The sequence below is a fragment of the Pseudoliparis swirei genome, chromosome 2 (assembly GCF_029220125.1).
Source record: "Pseudoliparis swirei isolate HS2019 ecotype Mariana Trench chromosome 2, NWPU_hadal_v1, whole genome shotgun sequence".
Classification (NCBI taxonomy): domain Eukaryota; kingdom Metazoa; phylum Chordata; class Actinopteri; order Perciformes; family Liparidae; genus Pseudoliparis; species Pseudoliparis swirei.
The window spans coordinates 2,990,471-3,011,485 of record NC_079389.1 but is presented as its reverse complement, the minus strand read 5'-3'; the positions used below and the strand labels follow the sequence as shown (position 1 = coordinate 3,011,485).

The following is a 21,015-nucleotide window of genomic DNA, read 5'->3' as shown; positions in this document are numbered from 1 at the left end:
AACGCATTGGGAACACGTCTCACTGCTCGCATCCACACAGCAGAGCACGCCGGACGGCGAGCCGACCTTCACCGGGGCAACTATCCCAGTTTAGAAACCACCGATGAAGCTGACTTGTCGTGGAGGAGCATCTACCAACAGGAGGCAATGACAAAGTATTTGGCTCCTTAAAAAAAAATCAACTACATTTTGTATTTAGGGTCAAAGCACGAGGCAATACCTGGTTGACTCTACAGGTGTCACGGGGTCTTCTGGTGGGGGAGAGCAATAGTTGGGAAGAGAAGGTGTGAATGAAGGGTGTGTGTGTGTGTGGGGGGGGTGATAAAGGTCAAAGCAGATGCACCGATTAGGTCGTGAGTACGTGTGGAGAGAGAGAGAGAGAGCTCAAAAAGACACACACAAAAACAACAACAACTAAAAAGTCTGACAGATGGGTGGACTGGAAGGATCCACTCGGGGGACGGACACATACGAAGGCGGCGCTGTCTGTCTGACATTCGGATTTAGAGGGAAACAAACCTGGAGGAAAAGGGACATCTGTGGCATTGCTCTTATTCCCTCTCTTGTGGTGCATGTCATGAGTGACACACACACACACACACACACACACACACACACACACACACACACCATTCACAGCCCAGCTCATGGCTCCTCATCTCTCCCTTGTAAGTTGCCTGTGCCCCCAAGTGGTTGAAAACGGTAACTGCATCTGTTTAAAACTTGTGACACGCTTCAGTGGCAGAGACGCTTGAAAAACTAAAAAATTGCTTTTTTTAAATTAAACTTCTAACCCCCTAACCACTGAGAATAAGTGACTATAAATAAGAAAGGCCTCCAAGATGGTGGACTGCAACAAATCCCTATCTTTGCACCTCAAAACATCTTCACGTAACTCAAGTAAACATGAATAATAGTGCGAGCACAGATTAATGGATATTTAAAAAAATGTGTTCCATCAGCCGTCAATTTTGGCAAAATTATATCCAAGAGGGCTGATAATGTAACAACAAACTATTGGTAAATGTGTTGGTCCTGTTAGTTACTTTTCTAGTCTTTGTAGGTCCGTGTTGTCCCTTTCTTCAGGTTAATACCACGAAACAATCTAAATATATGGTAACTTAAATTTTAAAAAATGGTCTAATGGGTGCTGTCTTTTTCATCTGATTTATATTGGACACAACCTAAATATAATCAAACCATCGTTTGCGTGTCGTCACAGAGCTGAAAGAGGAATTTTAAGTAATAAAGCTGATGCTCCCTATAGTGTCGTAATGACAGACGCTTCATTCTTCTAACCAACAGGGATGCCTTTTTGCCCTCGACTTCTGCCCGGCCCCAAGCCTTTAATTAAGACTGGCTTAGGCCCGATTGATCCCGACACACCAGGAAGTTTCTCCAAAATCTGACTGCCAAAACCATGGAAGTATTATATAGGCCACAACCCCCCATCGCAGAGCCCAGAGCCCCTCCCCACACCCCACATAAAAAAAAGGATTGGAAGCTGAAAGCCCCTTCTAGTGAGTCCATGAGGCCTTACGGGATTGAGGTATGCCTATACTCGTTCCACATTAACCCTTAACTACATAAATTATTACGCATTATGAGAAGTAAGCTGGTGGGCGCAAAAACAAAACAAAAAAGCACTTCCATTCCCCTTCATGTGCGTCTTTAACCGTCTGTTAGCACTTGGTTTACAAAACGTCTCGACAACAGTAATTACATTCGTGTTAATTCGCTCACGCGGAGTCGGTTGTCTCCGAGTTTAATCCACTTTGTAATGGCTCTGCTCGTCATGGGTGGCTGGGGAGGAGAAACACTGAAGAAACTGTCTTCACAACAAAAAAAGGCCTACACACACACACATCATTAAATCAACAACACATTTCCTGCGTAGCAAAAGCTGCGATGCGAGTAGGCGGCCGGGATTGTCAGACCGCCGCCGCTCGGCGTGCCGCGCACCACATGGAGAGAGTTCTTGTCGCGGCTTTCACCGCAAAACAACACGGCCACCGGTGACGCGGCGAGTCGGTGAGCCCCGTGGAAGAGCTGCACAAACACTGGCTCCGGTGCGAGGGCGTTGCAGAGCTCCCAGAGGGCCAGCGGGGTTGGTTAATGGCGATAATGTACGCTGCGGATACAGTAGATGATGTGTTAAATAGAGGAATCAACCACGCGGGATTATGGTACGGACCTGGGTCATATAAAGTGTGGCGACAGATTCTCAATGAAGAATTAAATGCAGATTTCCCGCAAAACATGAGTCATGTTACAAGATAATGCAGCTAAGTACGACAATAACACAAACCAGAGCCACAGAATGACTATTAAGTCCAATTAACATGCGTTATTATCATAGTCTGTATATAAGAGGTGGACGTAGTCACAATGACGTAACCTATTTGATTTAGGCTTTTTTCTTCTTTTCATTACCATCTTGGTTTTTACAATAACGGGATTTTTTAAAACACTGTGAAAAGGGTTCAAGTTTAAACTCTGTGGCAGCGACCTGTCAATCACAATGTAGCCCCGCCCCTGAAGCATACATGCTTTATGGTCTATTTGCATCTAAATAGACGATAATTTACGAAATGATCATGCTGAAGACTTGAAACTAGAGATTGAGACCATAAACTCATGTTTACAATGTTTACCAAGGGAATAAATCAAGAGAAGTTGAGTAATTTACTCATAGACTTCTATACAATCAGAGTCACTGCCCCCTGCTGGCCATTAGAGGGAAGGCAACTTCTTTTTTTGCATTGGTTCATCTTTCAGAACCGGAGGATGAGGCCTGGTTACCTTCGCATTCGAGAATGCGGAAAGTAATGTTTTGATCGCTGTGTATTTATTTATTTATTTATTTATTTGTATGTGTGTTATTCGCATAACTCAAAAAGTATTTAACCGAATCGCATGAAATTTGGTGGGATGATTGGTTATTATCCGGGGACCATTTGATTAGATTTTGGGATCGATCGGGTCAAAGGTCAAGGTCATGAAAAGGTACCAAAAAAGTGGCTGCGGCGAAGGTATGCGCTCTACCGAGTGCCCGTTCTAGTTTTTATTGTCTTTGAGAGGATAGATTTCAATCCAGGCCTGTTAGATTATATTAGTAGTGTTGCACATGTGTTTTTATACACATCTAGAGCAACATCTAGTGCTTCACCAACAGGCCATCTACAGGCAAGCAAACTATGTGCAGAAACTTTTTTTGGTTTTTATATATTAGGCAATTTGTAATTGTATGTTTTATTATCATGCAATTTTGACACAAACAAATACCAGAGCTTCAAGTCTACAGTTGTATAACATCTGTATTTGTGTTCCACGCTCCAGATGCAGTGTGATGGTTCTCCAACGTGACACAGGTTGAGGCATGTTGGTCTGATGATGAACACAGGGTGTTATACTTGACACACTTCCTGTGACATTCCTGGAGGTGATATTCCTGTGCGCACGTAGATGAAACGTTGAGAAACATAAACACAGGCGATGTGGAAAGTGAAAGGGAAAGAGCAGGACCCGAGAGTGGCCTATTTACCCATTGAGGGTGTGGTGTGGGCAACTGGGCAATAACCAGTGCCCCTTCCTTTCCTCACTGGGAGGAGCATGGAAACTTGTCTGGCACCGACGTGATCCAGGACCAGACTGGAATCATGTACTTTTTATTTGTCATGTATTAAATTCACATGGAGTATATTAAAAAAATAGACCTCACCATGTGGTTACTTTATACAGATTATTGATTGCATCAACAGAAAAGAAGCTTTATTGTAATATAGACCGTATCACACATTTAAATGACCTTTGTCGGTAGATTTTGGTCGTATCACCGTTACGATAACAATCTAACAATCCTGAACAAGATCACTTGCACCGTATCCATGCTTACGAAGAGATTTGGGAAAACCTGAATGTGGTGTACCACCACACATGGATGGGATTCAACAGTCAATCGACAACTAACCATAAGATACATGCTTCTCAAGAAACGCCCACCGCCCCTCGGCCGTACTGCTCTTCTCTATCACAACAAAAACGGGAACTTGATCTACAGCACGTTTCATAAGGTGCCTGGGAAAAGAAAAAAGAAAAACATCTCCAAAGTCGTGCCAGATTGTCGAACCCATCGAGGTTAGCAGCGCGAGGTTATAAAGCTCCCCACATAAATTAAACTCCACATCAATCACATGTTTGTCTAAAATGAAAGTTAACGGATGCGTTAGACCTCTGGCTAAGCTTCTGTGGAAAACTGCACAGGAATCGACTATCAGACGGTTAGGTGTTGTTCTTTTGAAGATGGCGTTGGGAGTTTTAAAGAAATTAGCCAGAGCATGCAGTAAATCCAGTATTGACGAACTGTTTTCCAAGCGTAGATACCAGCATGCGCGACAAAAAACTTCTCAATCGAGCGAGAGGATCGCTCACTATCGTCCCTTCTGGCCTCCTTCTAAAGCCACTCCCCCTAAAACACTATCATTACGAGCGTAAACAACAAACTTGGCTGTTGTTAGCGCTCACAGCTGTCGAGAAGGGAGCAGCTTGGGGAAGACTCTGGTGGCGTCCTGTAATTCAGGTGGATTATAGTCCTGCGTCGCCCACTGGATTTGTATTTTTTCTGTCCGAAAATTTGATTAATTGATTGTCGTTACGATGGAATGAGATAGATTACCTTTAATGAGCCAAAACACATTTAAAAAGTGTTCTTTCACTGTAATTCTATGTTCTTATGCTGGTCTTTACTCGCTTGACTATTTGTGGCTTTTCGCGTCACTCGCTTCATTCCCACTTTTGGCTTAACTCTGTGGCTTTACTCCGTGGAAACAGTTTTCATTTCCTTCATCCACCACCGAAGAAATAACCCCAAAAACGTCGGAACATCTAACGCTTTTGGTGTGAATTTAGCTTAACAGCGATCACACCAGACACGACTTTTAAAAGCGGACCTGCGTGCGCAACCAACGTTCACGATATTTCAAAAAAGGAAAGAGTACGGCGAATACCGCCATCTATTCCATGAATTGTGTCTCGACTACGAGCGCTTTCAGTTGCACTTCCGATCGAGCAGGAGTCAGCTGGAGTCCTGTTTCCATTTAGAATTATAAAGATCTTCGTAATTAAATACCGCTAATATGAGGTTCTCGTCGGGAAAACAGGAAGGAAAGCCTCTCGCTTGATCCGATTGGCTGCCTTGGGCCTCCTGCTTAATCCTATTGGCTGCCTTGGGCCTCCTGCTTAATCCTATTGGCTGCCTTGGGCCCATGCCTTGGGCCTCCTTGTTCCATTTTGGCTGCTTGGGCCTCGCGCTTGATCCTGCTGCTTGATCCGATTGGCTGCCTTGGCGTTTGGTTGCCTTGTGGAGCGCCGCGCGTTGCTGCTCCGGGCGCGCTTTTAAAGTTGAATATAAATATAGAAATAATAACCAAAAAAAAGCGAAAAAACGCCAAAAAGCGCGCGAAAAAAGCGCGTCTGAAAAAAAAACGGTTTTGTGTAGAGTTTTTTTTTGTTTTTTTTTTTGTTTTGGTCGTCCGGTCTGGTTAGCCATCTTACGGTCACGGTATGGAAGCACAGCTGAAGCGAGAGCTGTGATGAATGATGATCGTCTGTAGAGAACCAAGGGGACCTCACACTGACATCTGAATGGCGATTAAATGCGAGCAAAAAAAAAAAAAAGAAAAAAATCAAAAAATCAGCCAAAAGCGTGGGCCTCAAGTGACGGAAAAGAGAAAAGATGAATCATTCATTTGGTCAAGGTTTTCCTGAACACGGTGCGGAATGGGTGTCGGCACATTGTTGCTGGAAATGTCTGCCGACTGACACAGGGCCCGGCGGCTGACACGCCCACTGTTTTCACTGGAGCGCAGCAGCCTAATAATGGCCTTGCTTTTTTATTGTTTACAACACATCGAGATTAGAGAGAGGGTGGTTTGTTTTTGTTGTTGAATATGGATGTCGACTTTTCAGGACTTAACCAAATCCACCACCACCAATTTTTTTGAAATCTCAGAGTATACACGAGTATAAACCTTAAATGACACACGTGAATGAGATGAGTTTGATTAAAAGAATATTTGTATAAATGTTTATACTTTTAATCAAACTGCGTAAATTAACATGAATATAACAAATTTCCATGACTTTTCCAAAACTTTTGGGATTGAATTTTTCCCATGGACTTTTCCAGGCTTGTAAATAACCTTTTTTTTTTAAATTTCAGGACTTTTCCAGGTTTTTCCATGTCCGTAAGAACCCTGGGAGAAATTCAGAATCATACTGCAAAGAAAGACTAAAGGAGGACTGAAATTACTAAAACAGGGAGCTCAGGAAAAAGTAAAAAGGTTCATCTATCTCTTGAGTTCTCTCTCTCCAGCTCAGCAGCTGGCCTTCGCTCCTCTCTCGGGGTCCCGTAGTAAAGCCGGACTTCAAAAGAGCCTCATCGCCGTCACATTCTCTCAGAAGAGACCCCGGTAATGGAGACCGGATGCGCGGGCTTACACTCGGGCCGGGCGAACACGAGGAGGATGAAGAACGTGCTTTGAGAGCTGCCTTGTGGGAAGGGGAAGAGCTCCCGTACAGGCCTCCTGACCTCCCTGCTGCACTTCCTTCCCGAGGAGGCCGAGGAACGCCGCGTCAGGTTTTCAGGGAGCAGCCGGGGCGCTAAAAGAGACGTTATTGTTCCGAAACAAAAAACACTTCTGCTGCCCACGGTGATCAATTAATGTGGTATTTGTACACCTGCGATAGCAACGGATACACCTGAGAGGAACTGAAAGAAGGCGACGTGAGGCAGCAGCAGTGTGTGCTACATCTCTTTGTCTGGAACGTCCCACTGGCGCCACAGGATTTATGTATTCATCCAAATACACCTTTTATATAGCATTATATATTATACAGTAGGGATGCACCGATCTGATCGGCGCCGATCCATATCGGCCGATATGCCCATTATCGGTTTTGATCGGCGTTCTCAAAACGGCGTTCTCAAAACGGCCGATCAGATGACGTAACATTTGCGAGAACTATCAGACGTTTCAATCGCGGCGCACCCCAACGGAGACGATGCGCCTGGCGAGGGCCGCAGAGGTCAGAGGTCAACGAGGGGATCCTCACCACCAAGCGGCGTCCCCGTCCCCAGAGTTGAATCTCTGGGTCAACTCAGCCGACTCTCACATGTCTGCCCCTATAGACTGATGCTCACGGTAAACACATTCGATCGGGAGCAAAGAGGGTTTTGATAAAGTTAGCGGAAGGATTTAAGTGACAACATCCGGTTTTGCAAAGTTAGTGGAAAGAACCACGTGAAACAACATCCGTTTTTCAAAATAAGATTTCGACAAATCATACACGAACATATACAAGTAAACAATGAACTGATTTTGTATCTTTATAGATCGTTTCTGAGATTTAGCTTAAATTATGCTAACATTAAAACATTTTTACTGTACCAAGGAAGAGTTTATAAAAATAAGTCAGACTTTTGTATGTTAAGAAAAGTCCTGTAAATAGATTTCCCCAAGAGTTAAAGGAAATGAATAATGCAGATGTGTTCCATACATATCTGAAATCCCCATCACTGGCAATCAATCAATTTTAATGTATCAATTAGGACATTTTTCAAAGTAAAAGTCCTAAATGTTTAAAGAAATCTGTAATTTCTTTAATGTTTGAGGTGCTTTATAAATGTATTTCCTCATAGTCCTCGGCAATAATGCTACACAATAAATAGAATGCTTCAATCGACACCATGATCGCTGATCGGTATTATCGGATCGGCAGATACTGATTTCAGTGATCGGTGATCGGCACCAAAAACCTGATCGGTGCATCTCTATTATACAGGGTTCTTACATATTTTGACCAATGGATTTCCAGGACTTTTCCATGACTTTAAGCCAAATGTCCATGACCAAACTGAAATCTCGGTATAAACATGAAAACTGTCGAAAATGTTGCGTATTGAGAGCTATCGCTGGCTTATATTTTGAGCGTCTTTCTTTAAAAAATATATTAATTATTTCAAACTCGGCGTAAATGAACATGTGATTATAACACATTTCCATGACTTTTCCAAAACTTTTATGATTTAAGTTTTTTCCATGACTTTTCCAGGCCTGGAAATGACCATTTTAAAATTCCATGACTTTTCCAGGTTTTCCATGACCGTACGAACCCTGATTATATGTTCCCGACACTTCAACATCCCGTAGCATCAAGAGGGCTCAGGTGAGGGAATTGATTTCACGGTATCTCATGTGATGCTTAACAACCCATTCAGAGTTTAGTGCGTCTGAAAAAGGGGCCGTGCCCCAACTCGTCTTCCTTAAAAACATCATGGATCTGTTTTACGAGTTCATCCGGGAGGACGAGGACGCCACAGGGCTCTTTTTAACCAACAATGTGTGCATGAATATCAAAAGGACACATCTAGCCGCTGCAGGTTCTCAACACTAACTTCTCCAAGAGGCCTCAGCTTCCGGTTTTCAGTCAACATATTTATATTATTTTGAGCGATGGAGATACTACTTATACTTTTGATCCTGAAGAGTGAAGACTTTATGATACCGAGCACACACACATTGGTCAGAAGTTCATAGCTTGGATACCCGTTTGTATTTTGCAACCAATGATATCAGAATGCTAGGAGAAACAACGAGTTGTCCATCTCTGCCGTTTCCTCTCCTCTCTCCTCCGTCCTCGCTTGCTTCGACTAACTGGGTCCAACACAAGGTCCCCACTTTGACTGTGGCTTCATCCTGTATTTTCCAATTATCACCTTTTAAAGACCAGCTGGGTACATTCCAAACCATCGGGGGGGCAATTCCATTTGCATTGCTCCGAGACAAAGTCATGCCCAAGTACTTTGAGGCTAAAGTTCATCACCGACGGACTGAAAGGACGCCGTGGCTAAACAAATACAGTCAACAATAGCTTCAGCAGAAAAACACAATGTCATTTAAGATATAGAAGGACTTTTAAAATGCTTAAAACTCAAGTTGGTGAACATCCATCCATCCCCGAGCTGTAAGGTGGCAAGTTTGTAAACAAGTGGACGCCAACTTTCTCCTCTCGGGTCGATGAGCCTCTCCTGTGAGCGTTCGCCTCCGTCGACAATTACAGCTCATGATGCAGATTTTATTCGCTCTTTTTCAATAACTTGATTTGTAGTTGTTTTTTTAAAGCAGCACCGGGAATATTTTACATCCATTTCATTTAGGTCAATTTCATTAATGCCAATTGAAATTCCTTGCAATCAAAACGGCCTCTTCTCTCTATTGAAATGACCATTGCTTTTGTGTGTGTGTTGTTTTGGAATGGGGTGTAGCTGTTCCATTTGCTTTGCACATTAATGAACGCTGCCTTCAGGCTCTTTTTTATTAATGCCGGGGCTGGTGTAAACCTGTGTTTGATTGTATCCTCTCCTCGGCCTCTCAGGACGACGTATAGCAGCATTTAGCTGTGAATTAATTTTCATGTTTGGATCCACCCTGCTGAGGTGTGATGCCGGTGGCCGCATAATCAAAATCTGCAACACTACATATGGGTGTAAAAAAAAAAAAAAGAGAGAAGAAAAAGAAGAAGAAAAAAAAAAGGCCTTTTGGGTATATTTTTTCACAGTGCAGATCTGTAGCCGGGCGGGAATTGGGGGAGGAGGGGGAGGATGAGAGGGGTCAACGGGCAACAGACGAAACAGAAGTCGGTGACGGGACGTTGTGACACAAAGGAATGGATCCATTGTCTTTATCGGGGGCCGTGTGGAGGAGAAGTTGTGCGGCGTGGTGTGTGCAGCTGGGCGTGTGTGTCGGTGGTAATGTGCACGTCTCTGGCCCGTTGGGCGAGGCGCGCACCGCCTCACACCACCGGCTCCTCTAACGCGGTGTGTCTAATGCTCCTCTTTAGTGTTCGGGGTGCAGCGGCGCGTGGCCCTGGGGTTCTGGGGGGGGGGGGGGTTGCGGGGAGGGGAAGCGTGGATAGCACCTAACCCCCCCCGCCCTCTGACAGCTGCGCCCCCCCCCCCCCAAAAAAAATCAGGAGACAAAAGCCAGAGGAAGTGCCGCATCATCGAAGATGAGACTTAAGAGAAAAGAGAAACGGGGCGCGGCGGTCCGGGCCGGTGCCGCCGCCGCCTGCTGACTCGCTCCCCGCTCTCTTGATGCGAGGTGAACCCGGAGGACGTAAGAAGAAGAAACCCGTCTGCCGAGCCGCCCCGGGGAACGCTGAGAAACTCCTCCTGAGCAGACCGACACGCGGGAGAACACGGGCCACCTTTTGTTTGCCGCCGGTCGGCACACCTTCGTCTCTTTGCTGACGCGTCGGAGACGAGCCGCCGTCGCTCGTCTCGGCGTGTCCGCGTTTTAGTCTTCCACGTCGCAGCCAGGCATCTTTTTTTAATCTGTTGATTTAATAAGCTGAGGTGGCTAAACACACGGGCCTCCGGGTGCATGTGTGAGGAAAAGCTCATGGAATTTACCGTCGAGAACGACCCACCTGGCCTTCTTTTGTTTTTACACTAACGTGAGTTTAAAACATTTTCTCCCAATGTTTGATCACACAGAGGCACGAGACACACACTCACACACACACACACACACAACACACACAGACACACACACACACAGACACAGACACACACTGACACACACAGACACACACACACACAGAAACACACACTGACACACACAGACACACACACAGACACACACAGACACACACACACACACACAGACACACACACACAGACACACACACACACACACACACACACACACAGACACACACAGACACACACAGACACACACACACACACACACACACACACAGACACACAGACACACACACAGACACACACACACACACACACACGGACATACACACAGACACACACACACACGAGACACACACACACAAACACACACAGACACACACACAGACACACACACAGGAGATAAAACACAGCAGCAGTGAAGGCCGGACTTAAAATTCAAAAGTTGAAGCATCAAGTTCAAAAAATCCTGATTGATTCCTTTTTTTTGTTGCATTTAGCACCCAGGATAAATGTTCATAAATCCCATTATTACGCTGCCCGCAGGTGTCTCCACTGGTTGGTTGGGGTAATAGAAACCAAAAAAGAGATAGTAATTACTTGTTTGTTGCCACATCAGCCATTAGGTGATCATTAGGCCCCGCCGATGATTTTAAACTCTTTTAAATGCTTTGTTTGATCCGAGCGCAGTGTTCCCAGATGGATGTCGGAGGCTCCTGCATTAATTACTATTGCAAATTAAAGGCCAATCAAGCTGCTGCTAAAGTGGATCAGATGGTTTAATAAGCGCTTCTCCTCGACACCAGCTGCACGCCGCACAATCAAAGTGAATTGTACTGTAAGAAGTCAAAGACCGGGGGTTTAGCTTTTCCTGACTACGGTGGATTTGAAATGTGAGTGTGTGTGTGTGTGTGTGTGTGTGGCGTGAATAGATACTGACTGTGTGCTTTTCCTGGAGGCCCGAGCGAGGCAGATGAAACGGCAGAAAAAATGTGAACCGCGCCTCGTGAGGCAGAAAGGGCGGAGCGTCCATATCAATGAGGAGCCTTGTTATGAAATGGAAAAATAATATTTAGAAGACATCTTAACAGCAAAAATAGGAAAAACTATCCATCCCTCGCATAAAAGGAACTTCCCTTATTATGCCCCTGTGTCCACACACACACACACACACACACACACAGGGATTGAAACGGCTCAAAAATATCCACTGGTTTAAATTAGACCATCAAACAGCCAGCTGGTCATTTGTTTCCTGTGTGTGTGTGTGTGTGTGTGTGCGCACAGAGGTTGGATGGTGAGTTCACGGACTGGACTGAGCAGGTTTTCGGACCTCCCATGGGCGCAGCAGAGAGTGTCAGTTCACTGAAACAACACGGCGTGGAACAAAGGGTACTTCACGACGGGATGACCACAAACAAGACTTGTATACGGCCTGCGAACGGTCAACGTGTTCATTGTCAATGATTTGGGCGTACAATTTGAATTCCAAAGGCATTTAAAAAGATGTCTTTCCGGCATTAAAAGAATATGTAAATAAAGCCAATCAAATGAATGAAAACACAAGTGGACCAGTGGATTTCCAGGACTTTAAGCCACATTTCCATGAACAAACATTTTGTGAAATCTCGATGCAGACAGAAATGTTGTATTTAAACTAACAATGAGAATTCTAAAGCATACAGTATATAACCTTAAATGACACAAATAGATGAGAGGCAATAGTTTGATTAAAAGAATAAACATTCATATCTTTCCAGTTCAGGTGCGTTCACTTGCAGCGTGGAAAATGTGTGCTGCGAGTATGAAAGAGCGTATGCCGGCTTATATTTTGAGCGTCTTTAAAAAAACAAAAGCATATTAATTAATTAATCAAAGTAAATTCACATTTTAATATATAACAAACTTCCATGACTTTTCCAAAATTTTGGGGATTTCTTTTTTACCCAGGACTTTTTCCAGGCCTGGAAATAAACATTTACAAATTCCAGGACTTTTCCAGGTTTTCCATGACTACGAACCATGTAAAATATGTTCCAGGAAGTCCAGTTTGGGCTCGTTTCACAGACCAACAGACTGCATATCGGTTAAAGACCGGCACGGATGATCTTGAAACCGAGTTTTTTACAGTTGTTTTTAACTGGAGCTACGTTACCAAAGAGGACAGAGAAATGCGGAACAGAGGACTTTCCTCCAGGAGACCGCTGGCCGTGTCCCGTGCCAAACATTAAAGTAAATGTTGACATTCTGTCATGAAGAAAGTGGCCGTATATAGTATACGACTGGTTGCAACCTGTCAATCACAGGGTAGCCCCGCCCTAAATCATACTCTGCTTTAGGTTCCGTTAGACTGTGGATCATAGTTTACTGTGTTGAAGACGACTTGAAACTAACTAGAGTTTTCTAGAGTTCTCCACAACGGTGGAGGAGAAAACACACAACTGGTACTGCTGTTGTTGAGTCACGGAATGTCATTTTAGGATGTTTTGAAGCGAGAAGTCAAATCTGTGGTCGGTTTGTTTACAGCAGGGGTGTCCAAAGTCCGGCCCGCGGTCAGATTTCATACGGCTCGCGACATCGGTCATACAATGTGTTATTTGTGGCCCGCCAGATCTGTCAGAATAAATAAAAAATAAAAACTTGAAAGCCGTAATTCCTCCTCTCATGTTTCTGGCTCTGCGTGACGTGAACCCTTCTCCAAACCTATTTGCCATGGCGACGGCAAAAAAAAAAGGACAACAGTTGACAGTGAGGGCCGCCGCTTTCAGAAGCGGTGGGAATTACTCGGGTTTCCCCTCCCATGAGAACAGGGTGGGGGTCCGCCCCACTGACATGTTCTCTCTCGCGCCAGGTTACAACAGGTTGTTTTATTAACTAAACGGTCGTCTGTTATTGATCGTATCGACACAGCGGCATGTCATTTCTGTCTCTACGTGTTGGCGTTCCCACTTCTCCTGGCTCTCGGTATCGCGGCGGAGCTCCGCCCCCATGCGCACAGACAGGTGCGCACATACAGGTGAGCGCGCTCCAACCAGCCGGCAGAGAGCGTCCAATATGTCGCGGGAACAGCAAACCGACACCTCTGCGTTCCCACGGTGGTGAAGACGGACACGTCGTCTCAGTCGCTCTCTGCTCCGGGTTCAAAAGACGAGACGAGGTGGGGCGCGAGGGGAAATGCAGATTCTTTTATTTCAAGACCTTGTTTGAGAACTTCACATATTACAAACTACACGGACATAAAACTAAGTCATTAATAAATAAAGAGCGAAATGCCTGTCGCCTACTTTCGTGTAAACGTGTCGTTACGGCGTTAACCGGTTACGCTGCGCATGCGCGACAGACGAGATTCTTGGCGACTTGCCAGGTGTTACCTCAGCGTTCCAGCTGTTGCCCTTCAAAACAAGAGCTCAACATTGAGCTGTATTGAGCGTGGCCGTATCAAGCCTGCGACCCCGTTTTAAAAAGAGGTGTAGTGGAAAGCCCATTTTATCACACAGAGTAAAACGGGATGACTCACATATCTGCACTGGTTTTGTTTTTCAAAGGTTGCGCGTTATTGTTATTTTGAAAAGATATGCAGTGTAACTAACACTCAGTAAAACTCTTTATGCCCAAATATTTGATCTTATTTTGTTTAATTTTTCACAGGTTACACTTTATTGATATTATCTTGAAAAGGTATTCAGTGCAAAACAGGTTAATTGCAGCCACAATAAGCTAAATGTGAAGTGTGTTGAACGGTAACATGTCATTAACAGTGAAAAACCTGTAGATGTGACAAACTATTGCTTTTCTGAAAAGATCTAGTAAAAGATGAGGGCAAAATTAATTAGTTTTTAAGTGTAATGATAACAGACCACTTTGCATTACTTATAACTCCTGTTTAAAATGTTCATTAAGCAACGTTATGTAACTCATAGAAATGTAAGGTATTCTATATACAGCTTTTTCATTGTTATCTGACTGAATGAAAGGCAGACTTGGTTATATTATATGTGGTTACATTGTCATTTAAAAAATAAAAGTAATTGTGACAGTAAAAATAAATTGTTTTATAACAGTGTATTTTCATGTAACTTTTGTGGTTTAAAAAATGTCTAAAGGAACTATTGGCCCCCGGGCATCTTTACTTTATCACAATTGGCCCTCGTTGCAAAAAGTTTGGACACCCCTGGTTTACAGGTAACGTTAAATCAGTTTGACCGAGTGTTAATACAGGACTGTCTCAGAAAATTAGAATATTGTGATAAAGTTCTTTATTTTCTGTAATGCAATTAAAAAAACAAAAATGTCATGCATTCTGGATTCATTACAAATCAACTGAAATATTGCAAGCCTTTTATTCCTTTAATATTGCTGATTATGGCTTACAGCTTAAGAAAACTCAAATATCCTATTTCTAAATATTAGAATATCGTGAAAAAGTATACTAGTAGGGTATTAAACAAATCACTTGAATCGTCTAATTAACTCGAAACACCTGGAAACACATTTTCAAATGTTTGATTTTGTTTTGCTGTTATAAATCTTTTTTTTACTTGGTCTGAGGAAATATTCAAATTTTATGAGATAGGATTTTAGAGTTTTCTTAAGCTGTAAGCCATAATCAGCAATATTAAAAGAATAAAAGGCTTGCAATATTTCAGTTGATTTGTAATGAATCCAGAATGCATGACATTTTTGTTTTTTTAATTGCATTACAGAAAATAAAGAACTTTATCACAATATTCTAATTTTCTGAGACAGTCCTGTATGTACAACTTAATATTTCAATTTAACTAACATTGAACGACAACAGTATCTTTTTACTTTTGACCGAATTATTTGCAATGTGTATCTATATAAATATATATTTATATTTTTTACACAATATATATATGTATATATAGATATATATACAATTATATGTGTATGTCTGTGTGTATATATAAATATAATATGTATATAAATATATAGATGTATACAGGGTGTCTACAGGAATAAATCAGTGAAATTTAAGACTTTTTAAGACTTTTTAAGACCACGTCTAAATAAAATTTAAGACCTAATTTACGATGGAAATATACATTAATCTAAATTAATTAATTCAAAGTAAACACACTGATGTCTGTTCAAAATTAACAGTATGGTGTAATGCAAAAGGATAACACAAATGTCATTGCTGTTGTAAATTATATTTATTAATACATTTTCAGAACATTTAAGTCCCATGAACAAATGTCTCTAAAATTAAGTAAATATATTTTAAAAATACATGCAACATAGTTCCTTTTGAACAAAAAAAATCCATAAAATAACAAATAACATTTCCAGCTGCTATTAAAATGCAAATTCATTTACATAATAGAATGTATGTGTGTGTGGGTGAGTGAGTGTGAGTTCTCATGTCTCTATGTGATGGATGTTTGTGCACAGGTTCATGTCTACTCCTGAGCTTTTGTGAATATACTAGGAAAACAATCCTTTTCAAACTGTATTAATATAAAAATTTCCAGTTGACATTTGGTCCATTCTCCTGGAAAAAAGAAAGAAAAGGCAGACATTAGCCAACAGTCACCACATCTCTTGATGACACCACTTCAGATTAATGTCAGACTGGATCAATATGAATGAATACTATTTTTACAAATGAAGCAACGTGAGCCATCCCTTGAGCCTAGTGAACACTATGTAGACATATTGACAGGTAAACACCACTCTACTTACTACCATTCTAAAACTATTTTTAATTAGTCTAATTAATGTGTAGTGCGCCTATGCATAGCTGTTATTAACTTGACACATGAGTAAAGCTTAACTATATGAAACACATACTCATATACAAGAGGATAGTTAATACATATATTTATGTTACTTACTTTGAGATGCTGAAGTAGGTCCTGGTGTCATGGCCCATGAGCTCCATAGGATCCTGACGGGACCTGGTCATTTAACCAATAGCGCACATGAAGTCCAGCTGTCTGCTCGCGGTGGTCTGGTCCAGAGTCTCGTGGAACAGAATGAAGAACGCACTGCAGCGTTGGTCTTCGGTGATGAGCTCTTTGTTGCAAGGCGCTGGATTTCCTCCGGTGACCTCCAGCGTTGTAGTTGACGTCGTTGCGGGCGGCGGAGCAGGAGCTCGCGGCGGAGCAGCAGCTAGCCCCGCGGGCTGCTGGCGGCCTTCGCTAGTCTCTGTGCTTCTTGCTCTGCTCGTGAGATTCCACCGCTGGAAAGTCTCGCGACACATAACGCAGATTCAGAAGCATTTCACCCACCGTGACCAGAAACACTCGTTCTTTTCAAGCCGTTGTTGAACTTGCATCCTGCCATGTTTTCTAAAGTAGCCGATGCTTCACGTTGTAGGGGATTGATAGGACCGAATACGCGGTGCTCACCTGCGCGCGCATCACGGCAGAGCTTCGATGCGGCGCTGCATCGCTCTGTCGCTGAGCCGAGAATTGTTTGCGGGGGATTTCACCCTGTTATAGGGGAAACACTGGAGTTGATAAGCGTGTCTTCTTGTCTGATCAATACGCAACTGTGAGGTGCGCGAATGGACCGAGCGGACAGCTGCTGATCACTCAACAGCCTGACCTGCATAAATAGACGGTGCGCGCGCAGCGCGCCAACATATTTTTTGGGAGCACCGAAGACCCATTTTGACCCAGGAAAACCCCTGGACATGACACCCAAAAAATTTAAGACCAATCCAATCTGAATTTAAGACAATTTAAGACTTTTTAAGGCCTTATTTTTAGGAAAAGCAATTTAAGACTTTTTAAGACTTTTTAAGGACCCGCGGACACCCTGTGTATATATAAATATATAATTATAATATATATATTTCAATATAAATATATTATAATTATGTATGCATATATATATATATACATATATAAATATATATAAATGCATAATTATTATATATATATATTTATATATACATAGATTTATATATTATAATTAAATATATATATATGTATATATATATTTAAATATATATTTATTTATATATTATACATTATATTTACATAATAAATAATTATTTGAATTTGAAGTGTGTATGTATATATATATATATATGTGTTTATATATATATATATATATATCCTCGACAGGAGCTGAAAAAACGTTTCTCTCCAGTCCAACATATAAAGTGAGTACAGATAAAAAAAACTGCAATAGATACAAAAAACAAACATTGAGAGAACATATATATATATATATAAAAACTCTCCTTCTGTATTCAGCAGCAGTCGGACACAGGGAGTCGTAAAAGAGGCGGGAGAGAGTTCAGCCTCCTAAGGAAGTGACTCTGCTACCTAAAACTACCACACTGGTGTCTGGTTGTGGTTCCTCGGTGATCGAGATCACCTGACTAGTTCATTGGGTACACTTGTTCAATCTAATGCAACCACCCTGCAATAAACCTCATCTTAAGCTTTAAACGGTTCACGTCTCGGTCCACTGATCCAGCTTTTTAATGTCTGCCTGCATTGTTGCACTGGACTGGAATATATCCATAGGGACATGATATCAGATTCACGCCTTCTTTCTCAACAATCATAAGTCAACGTACTCTTATCATGCATTCACAAGGCAGACCTGTCAATGTAAAGCCAGGAGCACATACACAGCGTCGTTCTTTGTGTTTTAATGAATAAAATATCCTTTTAGTTCTGATGCTGTTGCATTGATGCGTCCCTCTTTTGGAGCCAATATTGTTGTTTTCAATAAACAGTCACATCTCCGTGCCGTCTCTCTCACACACACACACACACACACACACCTAAGACCCGCCCATTGCTGCCAGCAGCTCCTCACGGGACGCCGATTGGTGCGTCGCTTAAAGCCCGACAAGATGGATTTGTTTTGTGCAGTACGTGATCCCTTGTGACATTGAATCCGGCGTCTGCAAGGCAAAAGCTAAAAGGCTGCATAACGTCAACTAACCAGGCAAAATTCTAAATATTTTCTTACATCTCACTCTTTCCATCTTCTCCTGACCCGCACCGACAGGCAGAATATCACTAACTTATTAAAACGGCTACAATACAAACCCAGAATACAGTCAGGCGACCTCCTGGCACGGGGATGTGGGTCATGCGAGGCTACGAACACCGACTGATTACGTGGACATTAAAGTCGGACCCCCTCACACTTCAGCTCGGGGGGGGGGGGGGGGGTCAAGAGCGGGTTAGTGGGAGGACGGTCGCCGACCGCCATTCCCCGCTTCACCACCGTGGCCCCTCCTCCGGCACGTGAATGACAAAGTGAATGACGTCTGACTGAAGGCGTGAGGAGCAGCGGCGTGGCGGGAATCCTCCCAATGGCTTTTTATCAGAAGAAATTCAAAAGGTGCCGCGTCTGCTTCTCCAACTTATCTGCTCCAGAAATATGAAACCATAACAAGTTGGCATTCCTTATCAGCGACGAGTTTAGATTTTTTTGGGTTTGTGTGTGTGTGTGTGTGTGTGTGTGTGGTGGGGGGGGGGGCACCTTGGCCACTGCTCCTGTTAAATCACTGCTCAAAATGGGATTCAGCCGGTCGGAATGCCAGGGTATTCACTCATTCAGCAGCAGCCAGGGGAAAAGGCCTCCTTAAGGGGGGGGGGGGGAGCTTTGATTACTGCTCCATCTTAAAAACCGCATCCGATGAGTAAAGACACACGGTGGTGGCTCCTCCTCCTCCTCCTCTCCCCCACACACACACACACACACACACACACACACACACAGCCGGTCGACCTCCTGTGTTCCTGTAAATAAGTGATGTCACAGCACTTAATGATGCCCAGACTAGAATCACACACACACACACACACACACCAGCTTCATGAGCACACTGCATAACCGGCATGTCGACAAAGAATCAATTTTTTTATTTGCACATGCTATTTTACATGCAGTTGAAGTTGGTATTCCCTCTTTCATCCCATGAAGTAACGTTCACCCGTATGTGTTGGGCGGGGGGGGGGGGGGGGGAGGAGGGGGGGGGAATCCTCCTCATGCTCTGTCACTAATGAAGATGTTCAGCCGCACAGTTGTTGTTTTTTCTTCTTCTGGGATTTCTCTCCTGCCCTCAGACAGTGACAGTTGTTTCCAGTTGCTACGTATATTGAAAAAAAAGAAGAGAAAAGGGCCCATCATAAAGCCCGGCGAGAGGAAACAGGATAAGCGCTTGAGCCAAGGCAGTAAAAAGCTCTCTGGAAACTTGAAAGCCACACAAATGAAGTCTGCGTCTGCCATCTGGAAACAATAAGCAAACAAAAACCCAGCAGCCAAACAAACACCGCGAACGGCACACAGAGAGAGAGAGAGAGAGAGAGAGAGCTGGAAGCAGAGCTCGAGTGTGCGGATGAGTGATGGGGATGGGAGGGCGTCGATGTTTAGAACGTGTGCGGCACGCATCATTAGCAGAGGCTGATGGGAAGACGGACGCAGAGACGACGAGCCTTCGCATGGACATTTTAAAAAGGCTCTCCTTTGATGCGGGGGGGGGGGGGCCCTGCTGTTTGAATGTGTGTGTGGTACCGGCTAAAAAAAACCTGGTTCTCATGAAGTGCAGCGCTAACAGGAGGCCGCCTGTCTGTAGACTTGTTCCACGCGGGTTTATGACGGGGAAGAGTTGCGACGGCCGTGTTCCATAAGACACGGCAAAAAAACAACAACAACAACAAAAATAGAAATTACGATTTGACTATGAGTTGAAGGGGAGGCTAATAATAACAGATGCTGCTGGATGCCGCGCATCTATCCCGAGTTAAGTCAATCAGAGCTGCAGCCGACGAATCCCGACTGTAGAAATGTCACAGTGGACAGATGTCCATCACAGCTGCCCGAGCGAGGTCTTCACACTGCAGTGAGAAAGAAGAAGAAGAACCCTAAAGGTGCGTTCACACCAAAAGCAAAACTATTTTTTCGCGCGACCGAATCCCATGAAGAGTCAACGTACAGACGCTTGTGGCTGCGATAGACGCGAGATTTTCCCGGCGACGCATTTACAGCGGCAAGATTTTCGCCCGGAGTTGAAATATTTCAACTTTGAGGCCGGCAGTTCGGGCCAATCGGCTCTTGAGTTCCGCTCTCGTAGCTGGAAGCTGGAAGTCTTTCAGACGTAACAGTAACTTCATCGGTGAAAGTGACCGAGCTGAGTGAGCCTACGGGTGATGTCATCAACCCAAACACGAGGGCGTTAGTGTGTGGGACGTCCTCAACAAGTATAAAGCAGAACTAGTGGTTAGTTATTCTGGTTAATGAAGGAAGTGATAACGGTCTTTACGGAGACGAGGCACGGAGATAAGCCCCGCCCCTCGCGGAGCGTCTCGACGCTTATGGCGAGAACACGGTGAATGGTCGAGCGAGTAAACTCACGCGTTTTGGGCGACGCGAAAAATAGTTTTGCTTTTGGTGTGAACGCACCTTTAGACGTTTCAATGGAGCGAAGCGGAGGAAACTCATCGACTATCTGGATGGAGCGCTTGGTTTCCTGT

The 21,015-nt window shown here is 43.6% G+C and overlaps 1 protein-coding gene and 1 long non-coding RNA gene across 2 annotated transcripts in view; both read right to left on the bottom strand.

Annotated features, from left to right (window-relative positions):
* Positions 1–21,015, bottom strand: part of clybl (citrate lyase beta like) — a 94,583-nt gene that overhangs the window by 62,472 nt on the left and 11,096 nt on the right. The window lies entirely within an intron of this gene.
* Positions 15,706–16,912, bottom strand: LOC130203338 (uncharacterized). Its single transcript, XR_008833489.1, has 2 exons — positions 16,402–16,912; positions 15,706–16,058 (listed from the first exon to the last, which is right to left on the bottom strand). It is a non-coding gene; the product is annotated as an uncharacterized LOC130203338 (long non-coding RNA).